The sequence below is a fragment of the Podarcis gaigeae genome (assembly GCF_964106915.1).
Source record: "Podarcis gaigeae genome assembly, chromosome: Z".
Lineage (NCBI taxonomy): Eukaryota > Metazoa > Chordata > Lepidosauria > Squamata > Lacertidae > Podarcis > Podarcis gaigeae.
Genome location: NC_139691.1, coordinates 32,484,634 through 32,508,014, shown reverse-complemented (window position 1 = coordinate 32,508,014; position 23,381 = coordinate 32,484,634). Strand labels below are relative to the sequence as shown.

Here is a 23,381-nt window from a genome sequence, read left to right as displayed (position 1 = left end):
AAGATTTCCTGGATGATTTAAGCATATGAGTTGTGCGGATGGCTTCTGGAAGATCTAAACCACTTCATCTTGTGCAGCTTGTAGAGGGGGAACATTTGCTCTTCAGAAATCTGGGTGCTCCTTTTTCAGCTTGCCACTATAGTCCGCATTCACCGCATAGAACTGGAAGAAAGAAGCACAGCACTTAAGATGACAAGCGTTATCTCCTGCTTGGACTACTGCCATGCTCTCTACGTGGAGCTACCGACTGGGTGGCCACCGGGACCATATAGCACCAATCCTAAAGGATCCCAGTATATTGCCAAGCACAATTCAAAGTGTTAAAGCCCCAAACGGCCTTGGCCCAGGATACCTGAAGGAGCGTCTCCACCCCCATCGTTCTGCCCAGACACTGAGGTCCAGTGCGGAAGCCTTCTGGCAGTTGCCTCACTGCGAGAAGTGAGTTTACATGGAACCAGGCAGAGGGCCTCCTCAGTGGCAGCGCTCTCCTTGTGGAATGCTTCCCCCCCCCCCCATCAGATGTCAAGGAGATAAAGAACCACAGAACTTTTAGAAGATACCTGAAGGCAGCCTGTATCAGGTATTTTTTTATGTTTGACATTATTTTTTATATTTTGCTGGAAGCCGCCCATAGTAGCTGGGGATAAGTAATAAAATATCATTATTATTTATTTAACTAAGAGAAAAGTTATGAACTAAGCACATGAACAAGATATAGCGTGTGCACCATTTCATGTCACTGTTAACTGGTAGGCAGGGTCTTGGAGGAAAATTCCCCCTTGATCTGACTTATGACTTCATCACTGCCACTACAGAGTGACAGTGTCATCACAATTTCACCATGGCAATCAGCTGCTTCATTTCTGCTTATTTGAAAGGCAGGTCATTGAGTATTTATTTTATTCATTTATTTTTGTATATAATATTTATTATTTTCTATTTTAATAATCCAAAAAGAACCACATTAAAACGTTCCAAATTACAACACAATAAAAAAGCCAAATATAAATGCCAAATTCTATATCTTTGGGTGGCTTCCCAAGCTCTGAATTTTGCAGAGTGTTAATAATCTAATATCACATTGTATTTCTTAATTAGTCAATAAACTATTCCAATGTTAATTCTTCACTTAATTTTCATCTTTTGCTTCTTCTTACAAAGATGTATCCTTGCTGTCTGCCTATTGTCACGTTTCTCTGCCTGGCTGGGACAAAAAGAGCAACCTAGAGCAGGCATGTCCAAAGTCCGTTTCGGGGGCCTAATCTGGCCCGCCGGTTGGTTTAATCCGACCCCTGTGGCAGTTTATTTCCTGGGGTAAAATCCTAAACCTCAACTACTTCAATCCTAAAAAAAGGTTAAAAGGTTAACAACTTTAGTTGGCCATTTGTTCGGCCTTCCCGGCCCTTCATTTAATCAAATCTGGCCCTTTTTGAAAAGTTTGGACACCACTACTATACAGGATTGCCTTCAGATGGCTCGGGGGTCGGATAACTCCATACCCTCCAACATTTCTCCCATGAAAATAGGGACATCCTAAGGAAAAGCGAGACATTCTGGGATCAAATCAGAAACAGGGACAGCTTCTCTAAATCATGGACGTCCCTGCAAAATAGGGACACTTGGAGGCTCTGTAAATTAAGTCTTGAGGTCTGCTTGGCTACCTTCAGGTGGCAGGTGGAGGGCTTAAATCTCCAGGTGTGCAAGGGTGCCTTTAATAATGAAGATATAAGTAATTAAGAAAGCTGTGTGGGTGCTGCTATGTCATCCAGGATATGGCTGCTTATCATAATATCTTATGGTGGGCCACTATCAAACTCTGTAGGGTCCCAGCATAGCAAATGTTGCCACACAAAGCTAGCACTTGACCGATTGGTACTCAAAGTGAGGGGCACCTCCCGCCATCCGCCCCCTCCATTTGTTCCACTTCTGAATGCCCTATCCCCCCCCCCCGAAATATGAGTCAGGACCTAACTCAGAGCCAATCAAAATGTCACAAAATGCTAAGCAAGAAATTGAGTTCTCCACAACACTTCATCAGAGCAAAGAAGAGGAGAGGGAGGAGGCGGGGGAGGGAGAAAAAGCTGGCTTGATAGAGAATCTATGGTGTCTGCCTTTAGCTGGTGTTACCTCGGGTTACAGACGCTTCAGGTTACAGGTGCTTCAGGTTACAGACTCTGCTAACCCAGAAATAGTACCTCGGGTTAAGAACTTTGCTTCAGGATGAGAACAGAAATCATGCGGTGGTGCGGTGGCAGCTGGAGGCCCCATTAGCTAAAGTGGTGCTTCAGGTTAAAAACAGTTTCAGGTTAAGAACAGGTCTCCAGAATGAATTAAGTTCTTAACCCGAGGTACCACTGTAAACCTTTAAAGCACATTATTTCCCTCAAAAAAAAATCTGAGCACTATTGCTTGTTAAGTGTTGCTAGGATTTGAAACTCTATGAAGGGCGAACTGCAGTGTCCAGAATTATTTGAGGGAAAGAATCCATATATTGCCCAGCTATGGATTTTTGCAGAGTCTTCTAAGGGTAAAGGGACCCCTGACCATTAGGTCCAGTTGCGGATGACTCTGGGGTTGTGACGCTCATCTCGCTTTATTTGCCAAGCTTCCGGGTCATGTGGCCAGCATGACTAAGCCGCTTCTGGCGAACCAGAGCAGCACACAGAAATGCCGTTTATCTTCCCGCCGGAGCGGTACCTATTTATCTACTTGCACTGTGTGCTTTTGAACTGCTAGATTGGCAGAGTCTTTTACCAACTTCTTATGTTCCAACACATTTAACTTCTCCCCCCCCTCCCAGCTGCTCCCTGCTTCCCCTTCTTGTCCTTTATCTGAATTCTTCTTGTTTGCAGGAGGGGTTGTAAGTGGTTTACTTATATGTTACAGTTACTGTTTGCTGCTAAATAGGTAGTTAAAGCTATTGTTAAGGATGGGAGGGGGGTCATTAGTGAAAGAAATTGGTGTGTGGGTGTGTTAAGGACTGGTGTTATTTTCCTGTTTTTGAGGGGAAGCTAAGAAAGATGTTGAAGGGTAAACCATAAACCCTCTCAGCAACCTTCTGTGGCTCACAAGGTTATATAATAACCTCAACCACCTGCCAGGGTGAAAACTCAAAACTCTTCCTCAACCCATCGGAACCTGAAGGAAACCTCTGTTAACAGTGACATGCAAACACATCTGTGAGATTTAACAAGACAGTAAAATACGCTAACAGATCAGGGGGAGATGATGGGTTGTCTGTCAGCATTAGCCTCACCAAGCGAATGCAAAAATAATATTGTTTGGCTGACTCTTCTCCATACTGCGGTACGGAAAAGCTGTTGGAATTATGTTTGCTGTTGTCCTCTGTTGTGCAGGCCCCTCCGGAAGTTAAGGCCTTTGGGGGGATGACTGAGGTGGGCTGCACTGCCCACTTTTGCTTCTGGCACTGTCCACCACCAGCATGCTAGAAGGGTATGTGGACTCTGACTGGAAAAGCCCTGCCCGATGCCTGCCCTAAACTATGTGAAGTTTCAGTTAATATTTTAGCACGTCAGCTTACTTGCTAGGGAAGAATAATGGGAATTTTATGGTGATAGTCATATATCCTTTATATTAAAAGACTCAATATTTTCTCAACATTTCCTTATATAATAATTTCCATGTTTTATGTGTTCTTTCACACAAACACTTCTGGAGAACAAGCTGAATCTAGCAGGAGGTTGAATACTTATTTCTGTGTTATTTGCTCCCAGAAGACACAAAAATAGCATGCAAGCCCATTAACCCACGAAACCGCATACAGTATATATATTTTTGCACGGTATTTTCACGTGCTGAAATTTGGTACAGTATTCCAGCACACAGTTCCTTCCCACGAATTAGAATTTAGTGTGATATGATGGCACAGTATATCAACTGAAAAGTCAAAGTTCCATCACTCAACAGGAAATACATTCTGGAAGGAAAGTTAGAATTTGGGATAGGAGCACTAGCAGTATATTCAGGAAAACTATCACAGTAATAATAGAATCATGGAATCTCGCATTCTCAAACCTTTCTTGGCATATATGAATCACAAAATTGTAGAATTGGAAGATACTACAAGGGCTATCTAGTCCAACCCCCTGTAATGCAGGAATCTTTTGCTGAATATGGGACTTGAACCCACAACTCTGAGTCTCATGCTCTACCAACTGAGCTATCCTAGATTGCTACGTCTGAATGCACCCCTTATGTAATCAAAATGGCACCATCCGTGATACATCCATAGCAGCAGGCTATGAGGACTACCATGGTTTGGAGACATACCACACACAAAATATTTGAGTTCGGGGAGTCCCAGTGGGGTGGGGTGGGGACCAGAACAGCTGGATGAGAACCAAGCATGCTTGTTAGGCATTGAATGATGCACCTTGGGGGAAGGCAATGGAAAACTGGTAGTGGGGATGATGGAATCTCCCGAAAAAGAGCATGGCTATTGGCCTGGAATTCTGAACATGAGCGCTCCTCCACACCACCACATTTTGCTGTAGTTCTCACTTACACGTTGCTTCTTCCAGAAATATATGAGTTGGGCAAGTGGGAGGTGCCCCCCGCCACTCCAGAAATCATACTTGCTGCACAGCCAATGCTCATATTACTGCTGGATATGCAGGGTGGGCACTTAATGAAATTGTGCCCTCTGATGTCAGGGCAGGGCAGAATGGAGCCTCAGAGACTCAAAGGAAAGCCAGTGTTTCATTCAAGGAAATAGTATACAAGCAGCGAGTGCACAGGCATGGCTGCACTCGGTTGTGACATTGCCAAGACTTGCCCTTGGGCCCCCTGCTTCCTCCTCCTCCAGATATATCCCAAGCTGGAATAAACTCTGGTGGGGAGAACCCCCCCATAGGCTTCTTGAGCTTTCTGTTCAGCTACATGCAAAGTCCTGTGGGACCTTGGAGTCAAATGGAGAGGGCAGCTTACTACAGTGGGACTAGGCAGCTGCTGCAAAGCTGTTGCAGCTTCTGTCCCCATCTCCTCTCTTTCAGGTCTCCCTCTGCACTCTGTGCTGCCCTAGAAGGGCTTTCTGCCTCTGGCTCTTCTCTTTCCTTTGAGCCTGTCACCACTTCCACCTCCCAGCCTTCCTCCTCCTCTGACCTGTCTTCAGAATCCCACCACCACCCTGACAGTGACGGACCTTCATGCACTGGCACCGGGGAGCAGAGAGCAGGCAGGTGTGCATCCTGGGGGCGTGGCGTGCTGCCCGCAGGGATGTGACGTGTGTCCTGTGGGTGTAGCGTGCCGTCTGTGGGGCCATGGTGCCCAGCGCGCAGGGGGGGAGCCGCAATGGCACCCCACCAGGATCGCACTGCGGGTGCCAGTGCACCTTGATCCTGGCTGTGAGTCTTCCACCACTGCTGCTTCCTTAGGATGTTCTTTGCCCTCCCACCACTCCTCTTCATCCAGGCGGTCCCTGACATCTGGCTACTGCTGGCAACTGCTCTCTCTCTTTTTTTTTTTAAATATTTTTATTGCTTTTGAGAAAATACAGAAAAAAGAATAAAGAGTAGTTATGAGAAAATAGAATAGAAGAATAGACAAATTTCCATATTCTTTTTCCATCCAATCTAAAGGACTTCCCCACATCCTCCAAACCCTGCGTTCCCTGTCTTATAAAACATCAGCAATTTGTTAACTTATTTCAAAACTTATTGTATCTTCCATTTTATCATGTTCCCTAATTTCAATTTTACTGTAACCCAATTCTTATATGCTTTGTATTAAACACAATAAAGTTGTTTCATTATTTTACCTCTAAATTCTTGTGTCTTAATTTTCATTTCATTAACTTACATTTGCTGAAGCTAGAGTTTCCTGAAAGGTGCATTTTTTAACATTCATACAGCTTATAGTGTTTTTTCAAATAGTCCTTAAACTTTTCCCAGTCCTCCTCAATTGTTTCTTCTCCCACGTCTCGGATTCTGCCAGTCATTTCAGCCAATTCCATATAGTCCATCAACTGCGATTGCCATTCCTCCAGCGTGGGTAAATCTTGTGTCTTCCAATATTTTGCGATCAGGATCCTTGCTGCTGTGGTAGCATACATGAAAAAGGTTCTGTCCTTCTTAAGCACTCTCTGGTCCACCATGCCCAGAAGGAAGGCCTCTGGTTTCTTAGGTAAGGTAAATCTCAGTACCTTTTTTAGTTCATTATGGATCATTTCCCAGAAGGCCTTCACTTTCGGGCAGGTCCACCAGAGATGAAAGAATGTCCCTTCCGCCTCTCCACATTTCCAACATTTGTTGTCAGACAGATGATATATCTTAGCTAGCTTGACTGGGGTCATGTACCACCGGTATACCATTTTCATAGTATTTTCCTTCAAGGCAGTGCATGCCGTAAATTTCAAACCGGTGTTCCATAACCTTTCCCAGTCTACAAACATAATGTTATGCCCCACATCCTGAGCCCATTTTATCATAGCGGATTTGACTGTCTCGTCCTGTGTATTCCACTTAAGCAGCAAGTTATACATTCTTGAAAGTAGTTTACTTTTTGGCTCTAACAATTCAGTCTCTAGTTTCGATTTTTCCACCTGGAATCCAACTTTTTTATCTATTTTAAATACCTCTTGAATTTGCGCATAGTGCAGCCAGTCTCGTACCTTAGTTTTCAATTTCTCCAAGCTTAGCAACCTCCAATTGTCTCCAATTTTTTCAATTATTTCCCAATATTTAGGCCAATGGGCCTCCATGTTAAGTCTCTTACGTGCCTTGGCCTCCACCGGTGAGAGCCACCTCGGAGTCTTACTCTCCAATAAGTCTTTATATTTTATCCAGACCCTCCAAATTGCTCTTCTGACAATATGGTTTTTAAACAATTTGTGCACTTTAACCTTGTCATACCACAAATATGCATGCCACCCAAACGCATTGTCAAACCCTTCCAGATCTAGGACGTCAGTGTTCTCCAATAAAATCCAATCTTTCAACCAGCAGAAGGCTGCAGATTCATAATATAGCCTCAAGTCTGGCAGGGCAAATCCCCCTCTTTCTTTCGCATCAGTTAATATTTTAAACTTTATTCGGGGCTTTTTGCCCTGCCAAACAAACTTAGAAATATCCTTCTGCCACTTTCCAAAACATTCCACCTTGTCCACGATCTGTAGGGCCTGAAACAAAAATAACATTTTCGGCAATACATTCATCTTTACAGCAGCTATTCGGCCTAACAAGGAAAGTTTCAATCTTGACCATGTTTCCAAATCTCTTTTAATTTCTGACCAACATTTCTCATAGTTATCTTTAAACAAATTCAAATTTTTGGAGGTCAGGTACACCCCTAGGTATTTTACTTTTTTAACCACATTCAACTCCGTTTCTTTAGAGAACTCATCTGTTTCCGTAACTGTCAAATTTTTTGCTAAAACCTTGGTTTTTTGCTTATTTAACTTAAACCCCGCCACCTGACCAAAATCAGAAATTAATTCTAACACTCTTTTAGTACTGGAGACTGGTTCCTGAAGTGTTAATACCAAGTCATCTGCAAATGCTTTCAATTTATATTGTTTCACTCCGACCTCAATTCCCTGAACCAACCGGTCCTTTCTAATCATGTTTAGCAACACCTCCAGAACTGAGATGAACAATAGGGGGGATAGAGGGCACCCCTGACGTGTCCCTTTTTCAATTTTAAACTCCTCTGTCACCACATTGTTTACTATCAATTTAGCTTTTTGTTCTGTGTAGATTGCTTCTATACCATTTTCGAACCCCCGCCCCACTCCCATCCCTTCCAAATTTTTCTTCATAAACATCCAAGAAATATTATCAAAGGCCTTCTCTGCATCAATAAAAATCAAAACCGCTCTGGTATTAAGATTTGTTTGTAGAAGTTCCAAAATGTCAATAATATTTCTTGTGTTATCAAACAAATGCCTACCAGGGAGAAAGCCAGCCTGGTCCTTATGAATCACTTCATTTAGTACTTTTTTAAGTCTACTTGCCAAAATATCGGCAAAAATTTTATAATCCACATTTAGGAGTGAAATGGGGCGGTAATTCTTAAGTTGAGTCTTTTCAGTTTCTAATTTAGGTATCAATGTGATGAAAGCTTCTTTCCACGTTTCCGGTGCCTTCCTTCCCTCCATTATCTGGTTGCAAACCTCCATCAAAGGTTGTATCAAATAGTCCTTTAAAACTTTATAATATTTGGAGGTTAGGCCGTCAGGGCCTGGGGACTTGCCAAGTTGAAGATTTTGAATGGCACTTTCAATTTCTTGCTGTGTAATGTTACAGTTCAAGTTTGTTCTCATTTCCAGGGGTATTTTTTGTAATCCATTAGTTTTAAGAAATTGATCCACCTCGGAAGCTTTTTGCGGCCCTTGTGAATAGAGTTCTTTGAAGTACCTCTGGAAGCACTTTCTAATTTCTTCAGGTTTCTGAACCATTCTCCCTTCCATCTCTAGATTTGTAACTGTATTAAGCTTTTGTCTTTTTTTCAACTGCCAGGCTAGCAGTTTCCCACACTTATTCGCCGATTCGAAGGATCTTTGTTTCATTTGTTTAATTTTCCATTCCACCTCCTGATTTATCAATTTTGAATATTGCGCCTGGAAAAATTTCACTTCTCTTAGCACGTCCTTCGACTTAGGCCTAGATCTTAATTTTTTCTCTCCTTCTCTTATTTTCTCCAATATCTTCTCCTTCTTTTCATTCCAGAGCCTTTTCTTAATCGTGTTTTGTTGTATTAGAAACCCTCTCATAACTGCCTTACTTGCGTCCCAGATTGTTCTTTTTTCCACGGTGGTATTCAAATTTATCTCAAAATAATCCTTTAAAGTTTTTTGGGCCTTCTTCACAATCTCCTGATCTCTTAATAAAGTGTCATTCATTTTCCATCTAAAGGAACCGATTGTATTAAGTCTCAATTCCACTTTCAAAGCATTATGGTCAGAGCAGGTTTTTGGGCAGATTTCCACTTTTCTAGTCTTAGGTGCCAGTCCTCTAGTTGTCCAGATTTGGTCGATTCGTGTCCATGTCAGATGAGCTTCAGAAAAGAAAGTCCCTTCTTTCCCTAGAGGGTTCTTAACCCTCCAAATGTCAACTAAGTCCATATTGTCTGTCATTTCAAAAAAAGTTTTAGGTAGTCTGCCGTCTTTCGATATGTTGACACTTTGTGACTTATCCATGTTTACAGACACAACCCCATTCATATCACCCAGCATAATGATGTTACTATAGTCCAAGTAATCCAGCATAGTCTCATGCAGCTTCCTGAAAAATTCCGACTTTCCCTCATTTGGAGCATATATTCCTAATATCAAAAATTTTTCTCCTTGTGTCTGTATTTCAATCGCCAAAATTCGGCCATGTTCATCTTTAAATAAGAATTTCGGTGACAGGCTCTCCTTTGCATATATCACCACTCCTCTCTTCTTAACTTTGTCCGAAGAAATAAATTCTTGGCCTAGTCTTTTATTGATTAACACTTTTCTATGGAGCCTTGTCACATGTGTTTCCTGTAGGCAGATAACGTCCAGTTGTTCCTTTTTCAAGATGTGAAAAACTTTTCTTCTTTTTTCCGGGGAATTTCCGCCATTTATGTTCCAACTAAGAAGCTGCAGAGACATCCTGAATCAATTGACGGGTTCTACAATGGGGTATCTAAGCTTCCCCCCGATCCCGGAGGAGGTAGTGCTGGTCCTGATCCAGGTGGTATAACTCTTGGAGGTGGTCCCGGTGGTGGTGGAGGCCAAGAAGCTGCAGCTCCTTTTTGCAGGTCCTCCTCGTGGTCGTGTAGGAACTTCTGCTGGTCTTCAGGTGATTTAATCTTTATTTTCCTTCCTTTGTAAGTAAATGAAAGTCCTTGTGGGAACTCCCACCTATAAGGAATTCCGTTGTGTCTCAACAATTTAGTCAGATCTATATAGGTAGTCCTAAGTTCCAAGAGATATTTGGGTATATCTCTGTAAATTTCGGCCCTTTTACCTTCTATCTCCAAAGATTTCTTGAAATGTAGGCCTAATATCTTATCCCTTTCTTCCCTTGATCTCAGAGCAACTAAGCAGTCTCTGGGCTTGTCTTTCTTTACTGATTTTCCCAGTCTAAAGGCTGTCACAATTTTAAAGTCCTTTTCTTCCTCAATTCCCCAGAATTTGGAGAACAAAAGTGTCAAAAATCCCTCTAAATTATTTTGCTCCAGTTCCGGGATAGCCCTTATCCTGAGATTACTTTCTTTACTTTTCAGTTCAACCAATGACAGGTAGGCTTGTTGTTCCCCTACCTGTCTTTTCAGAGGTCTTACTTCTCCTTTAATTTCATCAACCTTTAAATTTGCCTGTTCTGCTTTTTGATTGGCTTCCACAGCTAATTTGTAGTTTTCTGCCGTAGCTCCTTGCAATTTCTCAATCGCCTGAGTGTGCTGCGAAACCTGTTCAGTTAATTTGCCAATAGAGGATGTAGCTTGATCAATTTTTGATGTTTGATTGTCCACTTTTTGATTTAAAACTGCCAATTGTTCCAAAATTTGTTTCAAGACTGTTTCAGATCCTCCAGTTGCCATATCTTCTGCAGCAGGCTGTACAAGTTCCACCTCCTGTGCTGTCAGCACAGTTGGGACAGATGATCTGCGGTGATGAGTTAAAGTTGTTTGCAAGAGTTGCCCAGATTTTTTCTCTTTTTCTTTATCTTTGGCTTTAGCTGCTCTTGTTCTCCCTGTGCCGCTCATTCCACACCTGCCTCAGTTCAAGGTCAGATGATCTTTTGTCCCATGGGAAAAACAAGTCCCAAGTATAAACAAATTCAACCACAAAAAGTTTCAATAAAGCTCAATTCCCAGGCCACTATACTTCCACAGTCCTATAGGGGGAGTATTTCAAAGTTTCAAAGAAGAAAGGAACTATTTTCCGCCATTAAAGTTCCTCTATTCCCCATGTTAAATTTTATAATTCCCAAGCACAAAAGGAAGGTTTCCAGAACTTCTGATCTCTTAAAATCCAGCCACAAGGTATCAAAATAGGTCCAAGCAACAATGTTAAATCTTAATGTCTCAGTCTATGCAACAATTTCAATTTCTGCAACAATGTCGTCAATTTGACAGCAGTTTGACAGTTCTTTTTCACTGGCAGCCCGATGTCGGGGTTATCCCTTTCAACCCCGTTTAGCTCAAAGATAGGAGGACAGTTCCAAAGAATAAAAGTCCATAAATTTCACAGTTCTTTCCCTTTTATCTTCAAAATGCAGAGTCTATCAATGCACTCTTTCTTCCACTTTTACAGTCCCTTTTAAATACTTCAGCTCGTTTCCGAGCCCTTGCTTTGATCTAATTAGCAGAGTCGGGGGGCGGACTTCCTGTTACTCGCCTCCCGTTTTCAGCCGAATTTCTTCAATTTAAATTAAAAATTTAAGCCCCTTACTCACGGGTATGTTGCTCCAATTCCGATATTTTCAAGAAGAAAGGTCAGCGCTCATCAGCAGCAGCAGCGCGGCTTTGCTTCCACGAAAAGAGCGATGAACTCACAGCGCCGCTCCCCCTTTCACGTTCCGGAGCCTCTTACGAGGCTCCTTCTCCGCTTCTGGGGGGGCTCCAGGCGCCCGCCGAGTCCCACGGCCGCAGGCTCGCTCTGCCTGCGTTTTTTCTTGATGGGTCTCCGCTTTGCCGCAGCGGACGACCCTTTTTCGCAGAGCCCCTCTTCACAGCGCGAAGAGGACCGCCATTGCTGTTTCGCGCCGCCTCCGGAAGTCGCGGCAACTGCTCTCAAAGGTGTCAGGCAGAAGGCCTTTCCAGTCCTGCCTGGACATTTTGCATGCAAAGAATGTGCTCTGCTACTCCACTACAACCCTTCCCTCATGTTTTGTCCTGAAAGGGGTGGGGATTCGAACCAGCAACTCTAGAAGCATGCCAGTGTGTTTGTGCTTGCTTTAGCGGACAGCACCACAGAATTCTCTGGAGGGGTGTGGGTTGAGTCTGCTTAATTGAACATGCTGTTTCTTGGTCCCAGATTCTAGTTCCATCACTTAGTCTTGAGAAAAATTAACTCCTTAGTCACTTCTGTAACATCCAGCAGCCTCTGAGCTGGCTTTGAGTGCCTAAAAACATCAGCAGGGAGGTGCAGCAAATTTACCACAAATACAGTTTTGTACCCAAGAGGAAGCTGCCAGGCACAGAATTGAAAACTAGGTCAGCTGAGTGTCCTCTGGCCTGTTGCTGCAAGGTTGGAGACCTGTATTTGATATCCTCCATTAACTTGAATCTTGGCCAATTTGGAACATGTTCATGTGAGGTTTCCTTCCTGAAATGTCTAGGAACAAAGTTGCCCTCTTTTCACTGAGCATCAACCTGCTGGAACCTATGGTTCAACTGCTGACTTTGGTGAAAGGAAAATTGGAAAGATTAACAAGCCACTTTTTGCTGCTGTAAAACCTAATAGTGAGCAATGAATTTGCTTAGGCCCTGCACCAATTTCTGAAAAAACTTTCAATGAATAATTTTAATACACATGCATTACAATTTTTTTTTTTTAAAAAAATGTTTGATGCAAGTATAAAAACAGAGAAAGGGAAATCTTCCTTTGGAAGAGATAAACTGAAGTTTATCTTAGCTATGGTTAATGTAAAGCAGGAAAGCTTTGCAAATTGTGATTTGAAATTGGCTTGTTTCCGCCAACCATCATTAAGATCAACCACATTTTGTCCAGCTTGTTTAAATTACATGGCAAGGTGAGGCAAATAAAAAGTGGAAGCAAAAGCTTCAAAACTTTGCGTAATGCTAAACTATGTTTTAGGATAGGAATGTCAGAGATATTCATTAAGTTTACATTAGTGCATGAAGTTGGGGTTTTCCAGTGCCCTGAAGTCTGCCATGGAATGCTCTGATTTGCTCCACCATTTTCTAGGATAAATTATTATGTTTGGTTTTTGTTTTGTTTTGAACAACGCAGCATGTGAGCCTGCTAATGTCTCCATTGTTGCAACTTCCAACTGGCAGGGCATTACAAGAACATATTGACAATGATGTCAGTGCAGTTCTCTTATAGCCACTTCAATAAAAACCTAACCAATATGTTATACTTTGATACAGCTCTGGTCACTAATAAGGGTCCTTTATTTCCTTTTCTTGCCTTCTTTCCCCCCACAGTTTTGTTATTTGCACTTGACTATATGAGTCCCCCATGAAGTCCTCAGACATAGTTCTTAGGGGCTGACTGGAAACGCAGCAGAATTATTGAGTGAGCAGTGACTAAACCTCTTTACCGTGCTGATAATAGGCCAATTTACAAAGCGGAAAACATCTGTTCCATTGATAATGGGATGTTTGCCCAGCTACATTACAGGTGCATGGCTGAAAATGTTGACTTTGCAGCTAATGGACATTTTGCAAAGCATTTTGCATTTACATGTTGAGTTCCAGAGCTAGTTGTAGTGACCCAGAAATCCCCAGTCTTGATTAAACCTGCTGCCTCTTGTGTTGTCAGCAAGGGGATGAATTTTAATTCCCCCAGCGATGCCATACCTTTTGAAGATGTTATGTGGACTTCTTATTAAATTGAGGATACTGAGGCATGGGAAGGAGTAGCTGACCATGCTTCATGGGGGTGGAAGGAATGAGTTTGTCGACAAGGAAATAGATAATTCTCTTGTGTGAGCATCTTGCAGCGAGAGTTGCTTTTGAACTATCGAAGGATGTCTGCAATGAGTGTGTATGTCTATCTTCTTATTTCTCTTGGAAGGAATATTGGCAGTTCTGTAGTGGAGGGGAAATGTGGGGGAGAGAATAACTCCAGGCCTTTATTATCTTCTTACTTCTTCTGTGTAATCACAAGGATGACTGACAAAAGCCACCTTGCTCTGGTAAATGAATGGCTTTCAAATTTTACTATTGTTTGTAAGAGATTAGCATAGAGCATCGGTTGCCACACCTTTTATGCCAGAGGACATATTTAGAATTGGTGCCATTCAGTGCTGTTTTTCTTTAAAAAAGTGGTGCCAGAACTCACCATGAACGTCTCCCTTGTTCTCTTATGCTGACAGTCTCCAGCATGATTACAGCCAAAGAAGCTCTATGGCTGTGTGTGTGTGTGTTACACTTATTTTGGATATTTTTTTCCCTATTAGATATTTTGAGAAGAATTGTATATTTCTACAGCCTTGTCCTGCATCTTACGTGGGGAGGGTTAGCCCTCATCTCCTCTTCGGTTTGCGAGGCTGAAGCAAGTACTTCCATGTCTTTTGAAGTCTTCTTCCGCTGTGTTTAAAAGAAGAAGCAAAAAAACTCATATTCTCTGACAGCTGAGTTTCAGTCTGAAGGACAATCTTATCCAGCTTCTTTAGCCCTTTCTCATTGGATTTAGCTTTGTAGATCCCTTATCATCTTCTTAGCATCCTTTTCAGTTTGTCAGCATCCTTCTTGAATTTGATGCTCAGGTGAGATCAGAGGAATCCAAGTACAGTCTTGGCTTTGGTGGGCATTCTCGAGTTCTTTCAGTCCCCATTCAAAAGGCTGCTGAGAAGGGTTTATGATCCAAACATCAGACAGGACCCCATTCCTTCTTTCCATTTTGAAAACGGCCAGTGTCACTACTCCCATCAGTCCTGGCTGTTATCTACTGCACCTTTGATCTCCTCTGTTTGGTTCTCCCTCTTTGTTCTCAAGGAGAAGGATGTAAGTGGTGTGTGTGCGTGTGTGCTTTCCTTGCTAGTAAAGCAGTCACAAAATTGCAGTGTTAACAGAGCAGTTTTACAAGCACAGAATATTGTTTGCAGAGCACCACAAGCAGTGAAAAATTCCAGGAGTTGTCACCTGATGAAGTTAGGTTTCCTGTGGAAGGAGATCACTGGAGGCTTATTGTCTCTTTGTGATATTTGCATATGTGAACGAATATACAGCTTAAGCTTTGATGGAGAGAGACACAGCTTGAAATTCCAACAGATAGCCAAAGCCCACATCTCCCACAGCACGGCCCCTTCTAGACTTCTGTATTTTAATGGGTGTATTCTGCAAAGTGTCACTGATGCAATAATAGTGCATCAGTGGCGGGATTCTTCTGGACTGCTTTATTAATTATTCTCCTATCTTTTTCTGCATTATTGCAGTTTGGAGAGGTACTCTTGCACACCTCAGAACGTTTGCGGCATAAAATGTTTTAGGATTTCAGCAGGAAGGTAGGGAATTTCTGCTGTATAACTTTCTTTCAGTGTCTCGTTTTTTTCAATTTTTTAAAGAAGTGTGAATTTTGGTAAGTTTATCATTAAATGGGAACTGAATCAAACTTTCCCTAACTCCCCACCAAGGATCTAATTAGCCCTGTCTACGTCTAGCCTCATTCTGCTCTACGTGCCAAGTCTGGACCTGCTTTACCTGTTGGAAGTTCACCTGCCTGAATATGACTCTAATGCATCTGCTGCTAGGTCACTTAGTCGAGAGATGCTGCTAACGTAGCTCACTTTCCTAAAAGCTCAGAGCTAGCTGGGGCAGGAGAGGCCAACTAGGTTATACTACCTCATCTTGTAGCCCTGTTGGAAGGAATCGTAACAATCATTTTGTTCTTTAAGTGTGAGAGAGCAGGTTTAGATTTGGCCATTTGCCAGGGAAACCTGGACTCAAATTCCTGCTCTGGCTTGAAGGCTTCTGGAAGGTCTTGAGCCAGCCATTGTTTCTCAACCTGACCTACTTCTGCAGGATGGCGGTATAGATTTATTACATTTAAATCCCACCTTTCTTCCATGGAACTCAAGGGTTTCCCAGGCAATCTCCCATCTGGACACCAACCAAATAAATTCAAGCCAGCCAGCTTAACACTCTCCAGATCTAGTAATAAAGGCTGAATGAAGATCTTGGGGATTTTCAAGCATATGCAGGAGATCTCAGAATTATGGAACAGCTGCAAGAGAATGCCAGGAGACCCCCAGGTCACACCCAGAAATGTCTGGCAGGAGCAAAATTCCCAGCACCCTCAACACTATTTAAAATTGTTTAATTCATTCACACCCTTCTTTCCTTCTACCAAGGAATTCATAATGCTGTTCACGAATTTCCCATGTACTCTCCTACCCAGGCACTGAGCAGACCAAATCTGCTTAGCTTTGGCAAAGCTACTTGTATCGTACGTCTCCAAAGTGTACAGACCGTACCATGGGATGAAGTGGGTCAATGGCATGTATCCCTTCCTGTGTCCCTTGGTCAAATGGCAGGATACTAATGTGATAAATAGAGCAAATGCATTGTAAAATTGCTTATCTGAGGGCGGCTTAGAATTGGTCAAAGCCCAGCAGCAAAGTATGCCAAGCTTGAAAGGGCAATGCTCATAATTGGGGAAACAGTGCTCTTAGCTGCTGCAAGAAAGCTCAAAAATTGCATTTGTCAAGGGCTGGAAAAGCACTGAATAAACACACATTGGAGTTTATTAAAAAGCCAAGACTGTTCACTGCTGCTATCCACATGGTAACAAAAGCTAGGGTGGGTAGGTGGGGGCACATTCTCCCTATGCCCAATGGAGATCAAGAGAGCTCAGGGCAGACAAAATGAAAGGAAGAATGGTCAAAATGTTGAAGCAGCACATAGAGGAACCTGGCTGCAGAAATGTAATTACTTGTATGTGAAACTTATTTCTTTCGGTTTCTTTCTTTCTTTATATAAAATTGTATTGCTTTCTTATGTATAGATATAACAACAATACATCAACAAAAGGAACAAGAAATAGAGCTCCATTCCTGCCCATCTTCTTCAGCAACTGTTTGGACATTTCATGCTGTTTCTTCAGTCCACAGAGCAGCTCCATTAGTCCCACAAAATATCCAGTCATGTCAGGTCAATTCTATCTTGAAAGACTCAAGGGTACCTGGCAGCCTTCTGACACCAGCCTGTATATTTATATAAACTAATAAAGCAAAACTGCATTTCGCCAAAACCAGCATAGCTCTCCTGATTTCGCAATGCTCGCTTCTCACTTTCCTTTACTCTTTCGTAATTCTAGGGAAGGTGGTGCCATCGCATAGTAATGTATTGCCGTCACCATTCTTGTTATTAAATCTGTCTTCACACATACCCTCCAACATTTCTCTGATGAAAATAGCGACGTCCCATTCCATAGGGATAATTTTACTATTTATACCCCACACATCTTACTGGGTTGCCTCAGCCACTCTGGGCAGCTTTCCAACATACATAAAAACATAATAAAACATTAAACATTAAAAAAATCCTTCCCTGTGGAGCATTGCCTTCAGACGGCTCAGGGGTCGGATAATTCCATACCCTCCAACATTTCTCCTGTGAAAATAGGGATACTGTCCCTGGAAAATATGGACACTTGGAGGGTCTTTCTCACTAACCATCAGGGAGGGGGCCATTCCAGCACAGAACAGCTTCCTTTGTTATACTAACAACCCATACATAGGCCATTAACTCATGAAGAAGCTGGCCTAGCTAGTTCAACAATGGAGACCTCCTTTAAGTTTTAACCCCTGTTGGATCCCAGACCCCAAGAATTACAAAGGACTCGTGCATTATGCAAGCAACCCTAACCCCCTCTCAAAAACCCTCCTCACAGTATAAATGCCCCAACATTTCTAGATAAAAAGCACCCTCTGGAGACTGCAATTTTTTTTTTTATTTGTTTATATGCAGCTTGATCAAAAGAATATCTCTAAGCAGTTCACTGAAATCATTTTAAAATGTTCATTTAAAAATAGCAATAAAAATAGCTATTAAAAACAGTAGACATAATATCAAAATATAGCTATAATTCAAGTCGTGGCTGTTTTAATGGCAAACTGGAATAGAAATGGAGTGCATAACATTTCTTATACACTTGTGGTCACTTAAAAGAAAAGAAACATAATTTTCTACTTTTACCAGTCTCTTAATTGCTGCTCAGTATCTGCAGTCGATAACCTTGGATCATACAGATAATTTGAATTCCTGTCATCTTCTGTTTAAATTCTTCATTGATTTCCTTAAAGACACATTTCTAGTCTCTATATTATGGTGCATTTTCTTGTTTCTTAAATAATATATTCAACTGATTTATCTAACAAAATTGAATATCTGGGTAGGCTCACCTAATCAATAATTTTTTAAGCTGGTGGCATAGAGGAGTCGTGGAGGGAGGATTAAGAGGTGCTTAATCATTTTTCTCCCTGTCACTTTTCTGATCAAAATATAACACAAGCTGCTCTCCTCAGATACAGGGCTAGGTAAGGTATCTAGTGCAATACTCAGGGGTGGGGGAAGGGAGCTGGAAGCAGAAAATGGGTATTGGGGAAAGAGTTAATACTGAAACTGAGCTGAATAGAATCATAGAATCGTAGACCTAGAAGGGACCCCAAGAGTCATCTAGTCCGACCCCCTGCAATGTGGGGGTGGAGATCTCAGATAAAGCATCTGGAACAGATGGCCAGACAATCTGCTTTAGACAAATGCAGCCATGCTTGCGCCTTCATTCTCCCAGGATCGATCGAAAGTGACCTCTTAACTTGACGTCTAAGAGAGAAGTGTGAGGAGGAGGGGGGGGAGTTGTAAGGAGGCTACAACCTAAGAGGCACCAGTCTAACTTTAAAGATGCCTTTAAAGTCAGCAAAGAGGCCAAAGGTACAGGGACAGCCTGGGAATCTGGAGGTCCCTTGCTCTATCTCTTATAACCCCTCATGCAAATTGTTTTAAATTGTTTTTAATATTGTTTTTAATAGTGGAACCCACCCCTGGACTTCTGGTTAAGCAGGACAATTATTTTATGCTACCACTTCTTGTAGTCCTGCTGAAAGGTAACAATCATTTAGTTTTTTAAGTGCAACATAGATGTAGTTTTGGCGATGGACATAGGAAACTGTTATGTAGTGAAGTTTCACCCTGGGCCAGCAGGGGGATACTGTATATAGTTTTCACTCAGGTCTGTAGATAGTTTTCCCTCAGGTCCGCGTCAGTTATTTTAGGCGGGAACTCTGGGCTGTTGTTGTTACAATGTTGACAGCCGGCTGCCTATAAAAGCAGGCCGGCTGAGCTGTTTGCAGTCAGTTCTATTCCAGCTTACGAAATAAAGAGCTATTTGGAGAAATCGCTGGTCGTCGGCTATGTCAACCCACAACTTAACACTGGCGACGAGGATGGGATCGATGGACATCAGAGCACAGCCAGATGCGGCCAGCCTCTGAACTGAGCTGAATCACTGAGCTGAATCACAGAGCGAAATCACTGAGCGAAATCACTGAGCGAAATCACTGGACAGAACCAATTCAGAGCTGACTGTTCTGGCTAGAGCATTGTGTTCCATCCATCGCCCTTCACGCCGGCATCGGAATCATGGCTTCACTTGTGCCTCTACCGCCGTTTGCGCCAGCCTCTGAATCATGGGATTCCTACCTCGCTCGGTTCGACTGCTACCTCCAAGCCAACGAGCTGACAGCAGTATCAAAGGATCGTAAGCGGGGCCTATTCCTCAGCCTCTGTGGGCCTGAGGTGTTTGAGACGGCCCGAGCATTGGTTGCGCCCGAAGCAGTCCAGGCAACACCATGGGACACGATCCAAGAGAAGCTCCGCAACCACTACGCACCAAAGCCATCCAAGATTGCTGCCCGCCATGCGTTCTACCACCGGAACCAGGCAGAGGGGGAGTCAATCAACAACTACACCACCGCCCTGTGACAGGCTGCAATGCACTGTGAGTTCCGAGACTTAGACGATGCCCTGATGGATCGAATCGTCTGCGGGGTCCGGGACATCCATCTGCAACGGCGTCTCCTCGCCAAGCCAGACCTCACGCTGCAGAAAGCCATTGAGGAGGCTGTGGCCTCAGAAGCTGCTGAACGCTCCGCCCAGGAGATCCGCAAGTCCAGCAGCCCGCGTCTTGCTAGGGAGCCAGTTCCGGTGCATCATGAAGAGGCCAGCAGTGATGAGGCATCCTCCAGTGAAGGCGATGACGTGCACCAGACAAAGCGGGAGCACAGGAAGTTCCAACAGAAGTCCAAGGGCCAACCGGAATGTGCCGGCTGCGGAGGCAACCATTCCCGTGCCAAGTGTCGATTCAGAGACGCCATCTGTAGGAAGTGTTCCAGAAGGGGCCACATCGCTAAGGTCTGCCGATCGGCTCCGTCTGACACCCCCCCTTCATCGACTCGCAAGTCCAAGCCTTCACTCCGTGGTAGGCGTTGGCCGGTTCCGGATTGCCTTCAAGGATTTTTCGGGCCTGCTCCGGTTGGTGGTGGTTGAAGGTCAGCGGCCAAGCCTCCTAGGGCTAGACTGGTTTGATGCCCTCGGCCTGGAAGTCACCGGCATCAACTGCATCTCTAACGCAGAGACTGAGGGTCTGGTCAAAGACTTTGCCAAGGTTTTTGACGGCACCTTGGGGCAATATACAGGTACGCCCATCTCCTTTAGCCTTGATCCACAAGTCGCCCCCATCAAGCTAAAGCCACGCCGGGTTCCCTTTGCTCTCAAGGCTAAGGTGGACGAACAACTGGACAAACTGATCGCCCAAGGAGTTTTGGAGCCGGTTGACCACGCCAAGTGGGAAACCCCCATCGTCACGCCTGTCAAGCCAGATGGGTCGGTGAGAATCTGCGCTGACTACAAGTGCACGATCAACAAGGCACTTCAGCAGCACGCTTATCCGGTTCCTGTTGTCCAACACCTGCTGCATTCCCTGGGTGAGGGTAAGGTCTTCGCTAAGCTGGACCTTGCCCAAGCCTATCAACAAGTGCCAGTCGATGATGCCACTGCTGAAGCCCAGACGATCGTCACCCACCGGGGGGCATTCCGTTGCCGCCGGTTGCAGTTTGGGGTGAGTGTGGCTCCTGGCATCTTCCAAAGCCTTATGGAGCGTCTCCTGCAAGGGCTTCCGGGCGTGGTACCATATTTTGATGACGTCTTGGTGTCTGCAGACTCACACCAGCAGCTGTTCGAGCGCCTCCGTGCCGTGCTGACCAGGTTCCAAGAGGCCGGGCTCAAGGTAAAGAGGGAGAAGTGCCAGATCGCCGTTCCACAGGTAGAGTTCCTGGGCTATCTTATCGATGCCTCCGGCCTTCACCCGACCACATCCAAGATCCGCGCTATCCAGCAGGCCCCCACCCCAAAGAACAAGACGGAGTTGCAGGCGTTCCTGGGGCTGCTGAACTTTTATAACATGTTCCTGCCCCACAAAGCCACAGTGGCTGAGCCTCTTCACCGACTCCTTAGTACAAAGACGCCTTGGGCCTGGGGTCATCGGGAGACGGCGGCCTTCAACGCGGTCAAGGCTCTCCTTTCATCAGACAGTGTGCTGGTACAGTACAGTGAATCCAGGCCGCTGGTCCTTGCCTGCGACACCTCACCTTTTGGCATCGGTGCTGTCCTTAGTCACCGTTTTCCAGATGGAAGAGAAGCACCACTCGCCTACTTTTCCAGGACACTATCTCCGACGGAACGGAATTACAGCCAGCTCGACAAGGAGGCATTGGCACTTGTGGCTGGAGTGAAGAGGTTCCATGAATACCTCTATGGCAGGACTTTTGACCTCATCACTGACCACAAGCCACTCCTGGGCCTCCTCGCCGGTGATCGTCCAACTCCACCGGTCCTCTCGCCACGCATGCTGCGATGGACTGTTTTCCTGGCTGCCTACCACTACCGGCTCATCCATCGCCCGGGGAAATCGATGGGCCATGCTGACGCCCTCAGCCGTTGCCCTCTTCCAGCATTTGTGGAAGACCCGGCTCCAGCTTCATCGCTCCTTCTGATTGAGGATCTTCCGGCAGCGCCTGTATCAGCTGCCACTGTGGCCTCCGCGTCTGCCCAGGATCGCACCATCAGCCGGGTGCTCAACTGGGTGTGGAGGGGGTGGCCACAAGGGCCTTTTGCATCGGAGTTCCAGCCCTTCGCAACCAGACAACATGAACTCTCAGCACCTGGGCTCAAATCCCTGCTCTGACTTGATGGTTGCAGGATGGTCTTGGGCCAGCCAACCTGCTTTCTTCATCTCACAAAAAAGAATAATTGCAGCCCTAAGGGGCTGATTTACTATATTTTAAACAAAATCTCTGGGCTTCTGCAATGCATTTTGCTGTGTGTGTGTGTGTGTGTTTAAGCATGAACAGAAACCCAGAGTTCTTATAAACAGGCAAGCGGCGAAAAGCTGTATTGGAAAAACAGGGCCATTTTTCACATCTTGGCACTTCTCTTGTTCATAACTCCAATAACCTTCTGAAAACAGTTTAATAAAATTATCTGCTCCTGGAATCCCCTGAGAGTAGGAGGGCACTGTACTGTTTTGCTGCGATGCTCCACCATCTCCATATATTGATTTGATTAATTGCAGAGAGGAGGGTAGAAGAACTAAAAAGCAAGAGTGCGAGAGAAAGTAAAAACAACAACAAGCATAAACTGTCAGCTCACTTTTGCAAACAGGCACTGAGCTCCATATAAATGAACTACTGGCAGGCAAGAGTTAGTCTTCCAAGACCAGCAGTGGGGAAACCTTCTTATCCTGTTGAGAGATGCATTCCCAGGTGTGCATACATGTGTGCAATTTGTGTTGGGGGGCAGGACGGATGCCCATATGCCAGTGTTGAGGAGGGCTAAAGTCAGAGACCAAGGTGGAGAGAGCCATCCCTCCCCACCCCTCTTTCCCTCCATCCAGCAGGGTGCCAGGTGAAAGACATGTGGCTTTTGCCAGACTGATTGCTTGAAAAGAGCCATAGGACCGTAGGTTGCCCACCCATTCCCTAGACCAGGGATGGGGAACTTCAGGTCTTGGGTCGTGGGGTAATTACGGTAATCCCTCTGTGCCTCTCACTCTGACCCTCAGGACTTTCCTCAGGTGATACAATCTCTCCCCAGGCCATACCCCTCAGTGGTCTCGCTCCACAGCCTCCGCCTGCTCTCTTGTCTGGGCTGGAATAAGTCTACCTGTTCGACCAAACAAGGTACAGTTCCTTGCAGTCCTGGTATGGCTTTAATTTCATCACTGCAATTTGAACAGACCCCCCCTCCCCAAGTGTCCCTATTTTCCAGGGATGTCCCTGATTTAGATAAACCATCCCGGTTTCTGATTTGATCCTGGAACGTCCCGCTTTTCCTTACGGCATCTGTATTTTCACTGGGGAAATGTTGGCGCTTGAGTGTATGTGAGGTGACCTAGAAGCAGGCAGAAGTCAGAGAGACAAAGCCATGCATGGTTTCTGTTTGAATCCAAGGCTGTGACTGTGGAAGAAGCAAGACCTTCTCTGGGGTGTTAATACTGTGAGCCGCTCCATTGTAGGCTCAGGCTGTATAAATGTGTAAATAAACCATATATCATAAAGACACCACAGTCTCTGCTGTCTCTCATTCTGAAGAAATTGGAACCCCTGGGATCTCACACCACTCTAAGATTGGAGTGCCATGCAACAGAATGCGTTTCACACTTATCAGCTTTTGCACTTCCAGAAAAATTGTGACTTCAATTTATT

General features: G+C 44.4%; 1 long non-coding RNA gene across 1 annotated transcript; it reads left to right on the top strand.

The window, feature by feature from the left end:
- The first annotated feature begins 503 nt into the window (after nt 1-503).
- Nucleotides 504-16,918, top strand: LOC310836801. The gene is made up of 3 exons (XR_014560199.1): nt 504-580; nt 15,057-15,125; nt 16,625-16,918. It is a non-coding gene; the product is annotated as an uncharacterized lncRNA (long non-coding RNA).
- The last annotated feature ends 6,463 nt before the right edge of the window (nt 16,919-23,381 follow it).